Below are 13,025 nucleotides of genomic sequence, written 5' to 3'. Positions count from 1 at the left end.
TGAGTTCAATTCCTAGCCACTTGTATTGTGGCTCACAACCATCCGTAATGAGATCTCTGGTGCCCTCTGCTGGCCTTCAGGCATACGTGCAGGCAGAACACTGTATACATAATAAATGGAAGCCTGAGAATGTGAGCATGAGAGATCTGGCCCTGCCCCTCATCTGCCATATGGCATGGGAGGGGAAGAGATGTCCTCCCTCGCCTCCTTCTGTGCCTGAGGCAGGTGGGAGAGCTGCCCCTGCCCCTCACCAGCTGCAGCACTCGGGAGAGTGGGCCCTGCTCCTCACCTGGGCTGCACAGTAGAGCTGCCCCTGTTGGCGGAGACACAGGCGAGCTGGCCCTGAGGGTGTGACTGGGATGCCTGAGCACATCCCCCTATGTCTGCCATGTGGTGGTTAGGGCAAGGAGGGAACTGACCCTTACCAGCTGCAGCACTCGGGAAAGTGGACCCCACACCTCACCTGGGCAGCACAACAGAGCCGACCCTATCTATTGACGGTGTGGATGAACCAGCCCCAAGGATGTGAGAGTGGGAGATTCGGTCCTGCCCCTCCTCTGTCATATGGTGATGTGGTTAGGGCAAGGGAAAGATGGCTCCCCACCCCCCAAGAGCTGTCTTCCTAGTTGCAGCACTTGGGAGAGTGGTCCCTAGGCCACGCAGAAGAGCTGGACCTGATGATTCAGCTGTGGGGGAGCTGACCCAGAGGGCCTGAAAGCGGGAGACCTGGCCCCAACCCTTGCTCATTGTGGCAAGGGGTGAACTAGCCGTGGCAATGCTGCAGAGCTCCCCCTGGTGGTGAGGTGGGGGAGAGCTGGCAGGCTGACCAACCCTGCAACTACCCAGGCCCAGAACCAGGGTTGAGTTGGCCCAATATGATACCAGGGTTACGAGTTACCCCATCTATGATCTATGGGAGCATGTAAAGGGGCCAGTCCTGCAGACCCAAAGCTGCAGGGTCTCCATGACAACAACAGGAGGAGCCCCCATGAGGGCCCAGCATCCATAATGTAGCAGAAATTAGAGGCCTTGAACCAGACCAATGAACTTTTTGCAATGAAAACTTGTAAGTAAAGATTTATGGACAAAAGAGTTTATTGTGTGACTCACTGAAGCTTCCATGGTGAGATTTTTTTCTTTTTTCTTTTTTTCTCTTAAATTTTATTCTATTTGGGGAGGAGTTGAAAGGGCAGAGGGCAGAGGGCAGATACAAAGGGACAGGAAGTTAAAGGGTTGAAATGCATGATGTGAAAGACACAAAGAATAAAAGAAAGTTAAAAAAAATGTTGGGAGCCACTTTAAGATGTTGAGATATAAGCCGGGCAGTGGCGGTGCATGCCTTTAATCCCAGCACTTGGCAGGCAGAGGCAGGGGGATTTCTGTGAGTTTGAGGCCAGCCTGGTCTACAGAGTGAGTTCCAGGACAGCCAGAGCTGTTACGAAGAGAGACTCTATGTCTTGAAAAACCAAAAATAAATAAGTCTCACTGTGCTTCCTAGAATGGCTTGAATTTAACATCTGACCATATTAGAAGTGGGGGAGGCTGCAAAGGAGCCAGAGCTGGCGGGCAGAGCTGGCGGGCAGAGCTGGCGGGCAGAGCTGGCGGGCAGAGCTGGCGGGCAGAGCTGGCGGGCAGAGCTGGCAGGAGCACATAGGGCACAACCCCAGCGGACAAGACTGTGTGTGACACTGCCCGCCACCCCGGCACCTGTCTCCAAGGTGTTCATCTGGGAAAGCCTAGACCACGTGTCAAAGACTTGCAACAGTGCCTGACACAGAGAGGACTCTGGAAGGAGAAAGGCAGAGATACCAGGAGAAGCAGAGCAAGAAGGACAAGCAGGAGGGGAGGTGACAGCCACAAGGCACGTGGCAGAACACAGATCAATGTAAATGGGTTCGTTTCAGTTGTAAGAGCTGGTTGGGAACAAGCCTAAGCTATAGGCTGAGCTTTCATAGTTAATTAGAAGTCCCCAAGTCATTATTCGGGAGCTGGGAGGACAGAGAAAGACTTGTTACGGAGGCCAGGGGCTGGAGAGATGGCTCTTCCAGAGGGCGGAGTCTAAGTCCCAGCATCCAACATGGTGACTTAGAGCCATCTGTAACTCCAGTTTAGAAGAACTGACATTCTGGGTACCAAGTGAGAGACCGTGAACAGTGGGGGCTTCCTACCAAACCCTGGATTAGGCACAAACCACACCCGAAGACCTGTTTTCACAGAGATCCTTTATTAAGTGGGGAAGAAAAGGTTTTCTGACCTCGCAGGTGTAATTTTTAAGAGGAGGAAAAGGGGAGATCTGTCTTAGAATGGGATGAGGCGCTAAAGGAGATAGAGGACGGGGTAGGGGAAGGGGACAGGGGAGGGGTATTTGTCCCAGAGGGACAAGACTGCCTTTGGATAGAGGAGAGACAGACGTGGCACATAGGCAAATGGCAGTTTATAAAGGTACAAGGGGAACCCCGTGTTAGGGTGATGCGTTTAATTTTAATTGAACATGTTAATAGGGGCAACAAAAGGGGGCTTTGATTGCTGGATTTCAATACTTCGATAGCTGGACCTCAGGAGGAGGGAGTGGCCAAAAAGGAATAAACCTTGGTGGCTAGCTTTAGGAATGTAATCTAGTGGGGTTTTTTGTTTGTTTGTTTGTTTGTTTCTCCAGAGCTGAGGATGGAACCCAGGGCCTTGCACTTGCTAGGCAAGCGCTCTACCACTGAGCTAAATCCCCAACCCCTATGTAATCTACTGTTTTTTTTTGTTTTTTTGTTTGTTTGTTTGTTTTTTTTGTTTTTTTTTTGTTTTTTTTTTAGCAAGGCAGAGGGAATGGGGAGAAGGGCAAGACCTGCCAGAGCCATATGCTCGAGTGGGTTAGGGTCCCTTCACCAGGCACACATGTGGTGCACAGACACAGAAGCAGGAAAAACACACATACACAAAAGTAAAAAAAAAAAAAAAATTAAGCCGGGCGGTGGTGGCGCACGCCTTTAATCCCAGCACTCGGGAGGCAGAGCCAGGCGGATCTCTGTGAGTTCGAGGCCAGCCTGGGCTACCAAGTGAGTTCCAGGAAAGGCACAAAGCTACACAGAGAAACCCTGTCTCGAAAAAAAAAATAATAATGATGATGATGTCCTTATTTAAACAACAAAAGTGAGGCCATACTGTGGCCACTCATAGTAAGGAGCAGTACCCCTGTGCACTGGTGTAAAACAATGCAAGCTTGCTTACTTGCTTGGTTATGCATGGCTATGCACTGTTGTTAGCTGCCAAGTGGGTGCTGGGAATTGAACCTAGGTCCTCCAGAAGAGCAGTCAGTGTTCTTAACCACTGAGCCATCTCTCCAGACCTAGCCATCTCTCCAGACCTAGGTTATGCATGGTTGTAAAACATTTTGCTGAAGGATTTTGGATATTGAGATCCCAGATGTCTTAGTCAGTGTTCTATTGCTCTGAAGAGTTACCATGATGATGGCAACTCTTAATAAAGGAAAGCATTTGGTTGGGGCTTGCTTATAGTTTCAGAGGTTTAGTCCACTATCCTCATGGAGGAGAGCATGGTGGCGTGCAGGCAGACACGGTAGCTGAGAGGTCTACATTCAGATCCACAGGCAGCAGGAAGAGAGAGAGACTGGGCCTGGCTTGAGCATTTGAAACCCCAGCGCCCACCCCCTCAGTAACACACTTCTTCCCACAAAGCCATACCTACTGTAACAAGACCACCCCTCCTAATCCCTGTAAAGTAGCACCACTCCCTGATGACCAAGCATTCAAATCTATGAGCCTATGGGAGCCATTGCTCTCCAAACCACCACACCAGATCTATTTCTAACACTTCACCCCAGTAGAAGAGAAATGAAGGTTCTTATACCAATTCACAGGATGAAAAAGCGGCATGGTAAGGTTCTATTTCCACAAAGCCAGAATGCACACGAATCTAGAGTTGAGGTCTGGGGGGGGGGGGTTGTAGTTGGCTGATTTGCTCTTTTGGCTCTTTTGTGGGGCCCATCACCCAGCTCCCAAATAAGCTACACGGGGGGCTTACTCTTAATTATAAATACCTGGTTGTAGCTTGGCTTGTTTCTTGCCAGCTTTTCTTAACTTTAACTTATCACATCTACCTTTTGCCTCTGGGCTTTTACCTTTTTCTCTTCCTTCCTTCCTTCCTTCCTTCCTTCCTTCCTTCCTTCCTTCCTTCCTTCCTTCCTTCCTCCATTGCTGATTGTGTAGCTTGGTGGCTGGCCCCTGAAGTCCTCTCCATGTTCTCTTGCTCTTCCTCTCTTCCCAGATTTCTCCTATTTATTCTCTCTGCCTGCCAGCCCATCTATCCTTTCTCTTGCCTTGCTATTGACCATTCAGCTCTTTATTAGACCATCAAGTGTTTTAGACAGGCACAGTAACACAGCTTCACAGACTTAAACAAATCCAACATAAAAGAATGCAACACATCTTTGAATCATCAAACAAATGTTCCATAGAATAAAAAAATGTAACACACCTTAAGTGATATTCCACAACAGCAGTTAATATGTCAATATGAGGGGCAGCTTATTCTATGTCAATCTCTTTTGAATTATTTGTGTGTGGGTGTGTGTCAATGTGAAGGCCTGAGGTCAACACCAGGTGTGCTGTGTGACACTATTCCCAGGGTAACATGAACAAATTACAAATCTACTCACCCCAGATAAAGAGCCAATGACAGACCAAAGTATGGCTACCACCAAAGTCCAATTTGGTGAACCAAAGAGTTTTATTGACATCACTTAGAGGAACATGGGTGAAGGGTTACTTAGAGGAACAGAAATGATTCAAAGATGCCTGCATCACCAAAGCCCACTCCAGCATGGGTGAGAGTCCACAAAGGTTAGAAATCTGGGGCGCACTGGGTAGGTTAAAAGGGCCAAGGGAAAAAAATGCCCTGCCCCTGACTAAACCCGTGACCTGGGCAAAGGAAAAACACCCTGACTTGACCACAGGACAAGGGCTTGAAATCCCACCAATGCCTGAGTTTGTCCCCGAGTCAGGCTGCAGAACCTCACCAATCCCTGAGCACAGGATCCCACCAATCCCTGAGGTTCCTGACCTCGAAATCCCATCAGTCTCTGAGTTTGCCCCAGAATTTGGCCACAAAAATCCACCAATCCCAAGGCAACCTTGGAACACTCAGCTCATCCCCAAGAAACCCTATATAGGCTCTGTACCTTGTTCAGTTTGCTGCTGCTTCTCACCCTAGAGGCAACCATCCTCCTGGCTTCTTCCTTCCCAGTAAATCTCCCGAGTGGGGTTTGTTGTGTGGTGTGACTTCCAGAGTCGGGGCCAGCTGTAACAATTTTCCCTGGAGCTGGAGCAGAATGGAGCAAAACTGTAACACTTTCGCTGGGGAAACTTTGCCCTAGCAGAGCGGAGTTGTCACACTCTGGAGGATCTGAGCCGAGCTGAGCAGAGCTGTAACAACTTCGCTGGGGAAACTCTCTCCTGTCTGCGCAGAATTGCCGCGCTTACATTGGGGAAGCCTTTCCCTGGAGCAGGGCTGTAAGCTGCTAAGTGTACTGTGACTTTGTGGCATTCATTCCTTGGCTCCGACTGCCAGGATAACTTTCCATCCAAGCTGCAACACTTATACACTGAACAGCCATCAGGCATCTTAACAGGTTGGAGGGTGTCCTTTCCAGGTGGCTCAGCTGCTCTTTGTTTCTCTAGGCAGTTTGACTGGTTGCTGCATCTACCAGGTGGTAGGTCTCACCGGTAGTTCATATATCTAGAAATGAGCTTAAGCTGGACTGTAGGATTCCTGGGGTGGTGCACGCCTTTAATCCCAGCACTTGGGAGGCAGAGCCAGGCGGATCTCTGTGAGTTCAAAGCCAGCCTGGGCTACCAAGTGAGTTCCAGGAAAGGCGAAAAGCTACACAGAGAAACCTGTCTTGAAAAACAAAACAAAACAAAAAAAAGATAGTTGGGGATTTAGCAAGTGCAAGGTCCTGGGTTTGGTCCTCAGCTCCCGGTGGGGGTGGGGGGGTGGGGGGCAGGGGTGTGGTGTGGTGGGGGGCAGAAAGGATTCCTGGGGTCAGATAAACCAGCATTCCTCAGGAACTTGTGAAACCAGTCCCCATCTGCCAAGAGCAGCCCTTCCCCTGACCTTGGGAAGAAGGACAGCCAGCTCCCTGTGGTTGCAAATCAAAGCACACGCGGGGCCAGGCTCCCTCAGCATCACAGTGCCTGTTACACATTTCAAAGTGCAGGACAGTCCTAGCCCTTCTCACCTCCCCAGGACCCTCCTCCCAGATGCCTGCTTGTTCTCTTTGTAATGGCAGGGTTTTCTCACACACACACACACACACACACACACACACACACACACACTATTCTCTCTCTAGCTATTACTCCTCCCCTCTGTCTGTCCGTCTGTCTGTCTGTCTCTCCTCTATTCTCTATCTCTTGCTGTCCCACGGTCTCCACTGTTCTCTCCCCTTCTCTCACTTCCCTAGTCCTGGCCATGTCCAGTCTGCTGGCCATGTTCGGTCCACTTCTTTCTCCCTCTGCTCTGGGCTCTTCCAGATGCCTCTTATATCTACAATAAAAAATCCTTACCCATATCATGAAGTGTCATGTCCCCAATTTCCTTTTTGTTTGTTTGTTTGTTTTTTGAGACCAGTTTTCTCTGTGTAGCCCTTCTGACCTGGAACTCACTCTGTAGACCAGGCTGGCCTCAAACTCAGAGATCCCCCTGCCTCTGCCTCCCAAGTGCTGGGATTAAAGACGTGCGCCGCCACCGCCCACAATGTTGTCAGTTTCTTTATGGTGCTCCCTTGAATATGTCTGAAAGAGAATAAAGAAGGCTTAAAGATAAGACATTTTCTGGCTAGGCATGGTGGCACATGCCTTTAATTCCAGCACTCTGGGGGACAGATACAGGCGGATCTCCATGAATTTGAGGCCAGCCTGATCTACATAGTGAGTTTCAGGACAGTCCGAACTAGTAGAGAAACCCTGTCTTTAAAAAAAAAAAAAGGTGGGGCAGGGGGAGAAAGAGAGAAAATTTTGTGAGTGGAGAGCACAGTTTAGAGATAATAGATGTTGTGCTGGGATCATTTGCTTGTGCAGTGGCAGAAGTTGTTAAAAGAGTTTGGAGATCAAGTGTGCCGCCTTTGACCACTGGGCTGTACGGAGTGTTTGCTTGGAAACTCCAGCTTGCTCCTTGCAGCTCCTGCATGGTCTGAGAAGCCCGTTCCTGTCTCTCCAAACCCCACTCAGAGTGTAAGCCCCTTGAGTCACGTGGGTGGCCAGGCCCTCCCACGCCCTACGCCTCCAGTGGACCTCTAACTGCCAGCTTCCACCCACAGAATACTCTAACTGCCCTAACTGCTGGACCCTGCCCCCGTCCTACAGAATAAAAAGCCCAATCTCTGGACAAAAAAAAAATCCCACCAATCTCCACCCTGGCAAGTTCCACCCCCTTACCAAAGAAACGCTACAGAAGCTCTCTATCCTGTTCACTTTGCTGCTGTTTCTTGCTTGAGCAGAGACAGCCACCCTCCTGGGTTTTTCCCTCCCAATAAGTCTCTTGGGTGAGGTTTGTTGGGTGACTCTGTGGTTTTCCTCGGCTTCCAGCTGCCAGGATACCTTTCCATCTGAGCTGCAATGTTCACAGGAAGGGGAGGCACCAAAAAGCCCAGTTCTGCAGCACCCCCCCCCCCCCGAAGTTGCCAGCAGCCCAAGTCCTCACCTACAAGCCACATAATCTCCCTGCTTTAGTTCAGGCGTGTGACTTCTCCAGCCTCAATCTCTGGGACTGAAGAGCCCACCCGGGAGTCGCTTTGCTCAAATAAACCTGTTGTCATACTTTCTCAGTTCCGCCTGATCTGGCTTACTGCATCAGTGGAGAAACCTATTATCGGGGTACAGAAAACCTATTCCCGAGGCCAAGGCATTTGCAGTAAGACAGTGAAGCTTTCAAGAAATCTCAGTCCAAGGAGGGAAAGAGAGTAAGAGCCTGTGGAGCTCAGGCTCCAGCAGGCAAGCAAGAGAGACAGGTGGGGAGGGAGCCAGGAGCAAGGGGAGGAGGAGATGGGAGAGACTTTAGGAAAGGGGGTGGTAGGTGGGGAAGGAGAGAAAGGAGTAAGCGTCCTGTGGCAAGAATTTCAGTTCAGGGGTTGAGGATTTAGCTCAGTGGTAGAGCGCTTGCCTAAGGTTCAGTCCTCAGCTGGGGGGGGGGGGTGGATTTCAATACAGAGTGTCCCCAAACCAAGTGGACCAGGAGACTTGTCAGAGTGAAATGTCCCAAACTACAAAGGAGAGGCTTCCCTTCCCACGAGGTGGGTGTCCAGTAGGATGAGACATGACTTTTGTAGCAGTAGTAGGCTTCAGGAGCCCAAGGAGACAGAGAGCCAGAAACTCCGAGGTGACACCTGAATAGACCAGAGAGGTGAAGGGGAGAAGCAGCTGAAGAGATGGACGCCAAAGTATGGAGTTGAATATGGTGGGTGGCAGAAGTCAGCAGGAACAAAGGATCCGTACCTGTGGAGAGTCAAATCAGCAGCTTGGTTCAGTTAGGAGAGGCTGTGTGACTGGGCAAGACAGTTCAAAGTTTCCTCCATCTTGTATTCTTGCTGAAGCCATTTCAGGAATTTGATCTTCTTGACAGAGAATTCCATGGAACATTACCCAACTTTATTGGAGGAACCTGAGGTCAGGATGCCTAGCTAACTTATCCTAGCTTCTGTTAAACTGCCAGTTTGTGCAGAACCCCCCTCCAGCTAACTTCTTATCTTAGCTTCTGTTAACCTGCTTGCTTCTGCAGCAGCTTGCTATGGAATATTCCTTTACATTGTGTGAAGGTCTGTCACTGGGACTGGTTTAATAAAAAACTAATTGGCTGGTAGCCAGCCAGGAATTACAGGTGGGGCAACCAAACTAAGAGAATGATGGAAGGAAGAAGGGTGGAGTCAGGGGAGACACCAACCAGCCACCAAGGAAGCTGATATGTAGAAAATGAGGTAATAAGCTATGAGCCACCTGTCAAAGCACAGATAAGAAATATGGGTTAATTTAAATGTAAGAGCTAGCTAGTAACAAGCCTGAGCTATTGGCTAAACATTTATAATTTATATTAAGCCTCCATTGGTTGGTTATTTGGGAACTGGTGGGTGGTACAGAAACCTTTGCCTACAGCAGCTGAGATGCCAGAATATGGTTTTTGCCTTCAAAATCCCTGTGCTCTGGACACTTGGGGATACACTTAGGTCCCCAAATACTTGGGTGTAGTCCCAGCTGGCTAGAATAAATGTAAGGTCCTCTAAGCACACAAGTATCTGGGCCCTTCCTCCAGGACTGCCAGGTTCCACCCACAGAACACTCTAGCTGTCCTAACAGCTGGACACTGCCCTGCCCAACAGAGTAAAAAGCTCAAGCTCTGGACTTGACATCCCACCAACTCCCACCCTGGAAAGTTTCACACTGAAAAGTTCCACCAACCTCTCCAAGAAACGCTAATAAACCCTGCCTTCTGTTCAGTTCCCTGCTGTTTCTCGATTGAGCAGAGGCAGCCACCCTCCTGATTTTTTCCCCTCCCAATAAATCTCTTGTGTGAGGTTTGTTATGCAGTGTGACTTTGTGATATCCCTTGGCTCCCGACTGCCAGGATACCTTTCCATCCAAGCTATAAAGACTTTCAATTGGCCATAAACTGTTCCTGAGTGGTCATCTTTGGTGGGCTACCTGTAACAGCTGTGTCCATTTGGGAAGGGGTCTATTGTGTCCCTCCTGGTGTTCAGCACTAAGTGTGACGGGGGTGCAGTAAGAAATGCTGACAACTGGGCTGGAGAGATGGCTCAGAGGTTAAGAGCACCGACTGCTCTTCCAGAGGTCCTGAGTTCAATTCCCAGCACCCATATGGTGGCTTACAACCATCTGTAATGAGATCTGGCTCCCTCTTCTGTATTCATAATAAATAAATAAATAAACAAACAAACAAACAGACAGACAAACAGATAAATAAATAAATAAATAAATAAATAAATAAATAAATAAATAAATAAATAAATAAATACCCTTAACACTATCAGGGAGTAGTTGTCAGCATTTTTTAAATATTTATTTATTTATTATTATTTGTTGTTGTTGTTTCGAGACAGGGTTTCTCTGTGTTGTTTTGGTGCCTGTCCTGGATCTCACTTTGTAGACCAAGCTAGCCTTGAACTCACAGAGATTTGCCTGCCTCTGCCTCCCAAATGCTGGGATTAAAGGCATGCACCACCACCACCCTGTGGTATTGTGTTCCCCGAAATATTGTGCATGCTAATAAACTTATCTGGGGTCAGAAACAGAACAGCCACAATATTAAACATAAAGGATAGGCAGTGGTAGCACACGCCTTTAATCCTAGCATTCCAGAGGCAGAAATCCATCTGTTCAAGGATACAGCCAGGCATGGTGACTCACGCCTCTAATCCCAGAAAGTGAGCCTTTAATCCCAGGGAGTGATGGCAGAAAGCAGAAAGGTATATAAGGCGTGAAGACCAGAAACTAGAAGCATTTGGCTGGTTGAGCATTTGGCTGGTTAAGCTTTTATAGGTTTTGAGCAGCAGTTCAGCTGAGAGAATTCGGATATGAGGACACAGAGGCTTCCAGTCTGAGGAAACAAGACCAGCTGAGAAGTTGGCCAGGTGAGGTAGCTGTGGCTTGTTCTGTCTCTCTGATCTTCCAGCGTTCACCCCAATACCTGGCCTCAGGTTTGATTTTATTAATAAGAACTTTTAAGACTCCTGCTACAGCACCCAGCAAGGGTTTTTATTGTAGATATGAGAGAACAGCCAGAGGCATCTGGAAGAGTCCAGAGCAGAGGAGGAAAGAAGTGGACTGGACATGGCTAGCAGACCGAACATGGCCAGGGCTAGGGTAGCAGGAGAATGGGAGAGAATAGTGGAGACCGTGGGACAGCAAGAGATAGAGAATAGAGGACAGACAGACAGACAGACAGACAGACGGGAGGAGTAGTAGTTAGAGAGAATAGTGTGTGTGTGTGTGTGTGTGTGTGTGTGTGTGTGTGTGTGTGTGTGTGTGTGTGAAAACCCTGCCATTACAAAGAGAACAAGCAGGCATCTGGGAGGAGGGTCCTGGGGAGGTGAGAAGGCCTAGGACTGTCCTGCACTTTGAAATGTGTAACAGGCACTGTGATGCTGAGGGAGCCTGGCCCCGCGTGTGCTTTGATATGCAACCACAGGGAGCCGGTTGTCCTTCTTCCCAAGGTCAGGGGAAGGGCTGCTCTTGGCAGATGGGGACTGGTTTCACAAGTTCCTGAGGAATGCTGGTTTATCTGACCCCAGGAATCCTACAGTCCAGCTTGAGCTCATTTCTAGATATATGAACTTGTCCTCTGGTGGTTGGAGATTTGGGGCGTCTCTTGGAGCAGACGCCAGGCAGCTAGGCTTGTCTGAGAATGACTCTCAGCCGTCTTTACCACACTCTTTTTTCAGAGGGACGGGGCAGTGAAATCCAGGGACTTCCTTAAATTATTTTGAGTTGTTGACTTTCTGTCTTGAGTTTAGCTGCAGGATGGAAAGCTCTGGGGAAATTTACACCACAAGGGTCTTCTTCAGTCACCTTGCTTGATCTTGGATTGGTAATTAGAAGTCCTGTCTTCACATCCCAGTCCTGGGATGACAGGCATACACGATGGAGCTAGACATCAAACCCTGGTTCAAATGTTTGCGTGGTGCCGGGCAGTGGTGGCGCATGCTTGTAATCCCAGCCCTCAGGAGGCAGAGCCAGGCTGTAAGTTTGGGTCCAGTCTGCTCTACAGAGCGAGAGCCAGGACAGGCACCAAAGCTACACAGAGAAACTCTGTCTCGAGAAACAAACAAACAAACAAACAAACAAAAAAAAAACAAAACCAAACTAAAACCAAATGTTTGCATGGCAAACACTTTATTTGTTTTTTTTGTTTTTTTGTTTTTTTTTTTTTTTTTTTGAGACAGGGTTTCTCCGTGTAGCTTTGCGCCTTTTCCTGGAACTCACTTGGGAGTCCAGGCTGGCCTTGAACTCACAGAGATCCGCCTGGCTCTGCCTCCCGAGTGCTGGGATTAAAGGCGTGTGCCACCACCGACCTCCGGCAAACACTTTATTTAATGAAACCCCTTCCTAGATTTTTTTTTTAAATCCATTTTAAATGTTAAGTTTAATGTTTGTTGAACAGAGCTCAGTTACTGTTGTACCTGTTTCGAGAAACCCCCAGAGACCACCAAGGAGCCGGTTTCCAAAGCAAGCACATAAGGGTCTTTTTATTCAGGTTCAACCTGGCAGATGGAAGGAAATGTTGTGAGAGCCATGAGCCCAGGTTTTTAATAGGGAAGAACCACAAGCTGGGAATTGGCAACTTGGATTGGGCAGAAGGGGCAAGGTGATTTTTTTGAAACTATTGGTCTAGACTTTTGGCGGGGAACCACAACCCGCTGAACAAGATTATCTGGATTGCTCAACAGGATTATCTAGATATCTCCAAGGGCCATAAACCACAGAGAGGATCCTGTTAAGCTTTCCTTTCCTGTCTAAACAGCAGACAGGATGTCTGCAGGAGTATCTGGATCCTGTTAAGCTTTCCTTTAAACAGCAGACAAGATGTCTGCAGGAGGACACTGCTCTGTATCCGTTCGAGTTATCATGGCATATTCCTGAGCCTGTAAAGTTAAGTCTAGGCCTTCACATTACCCTGACAACTTAACCTTTAGTTCCTCAATGTAGTTGATCCAGGTGTCTATACAACTTCCTTCCATGCCCCACAGGAACTACACAGACATGCCACAGTGACCACCTCCCAGTCACATCGTTTCTCTCTCCCTCCCTTCTCCTCCACTAACCTCCATGTGGCATCCAGCTGTGCTATTCCAGGGACCTGTAAGGCACAGTCTGTGTCTCTGCTAAGCCCTGGACTGACACTCTTTATCTCAGCTACTAAACCTCAACAGCTTCAGAGGCCTATGTAGTTCTCATCCAAGGCAAACCTAAGGTCAAGGGCAACCTGTGACTCAGTTATTCCTTCCCTTG

Source organism: Peromyscus maniculatus, chromosome 10 (assembly GCF_049852395.1).
Source record: "Peromyscus maniculatus bairdii isolate BWxNUB_F1_BW_parent chromosome 10, HU_Pman_BW_mat_3.1, whole genome shotgun sequence".
Taxonomy (NCBI): Eukaryota; Metazoa; Chordata; class Mammalia; order Rodentia; family Cricetidae; genus Peromyscus; species Peromyscus maniculatus.
Note: the sequence above shows the minus strand (reverse complement) of the source record.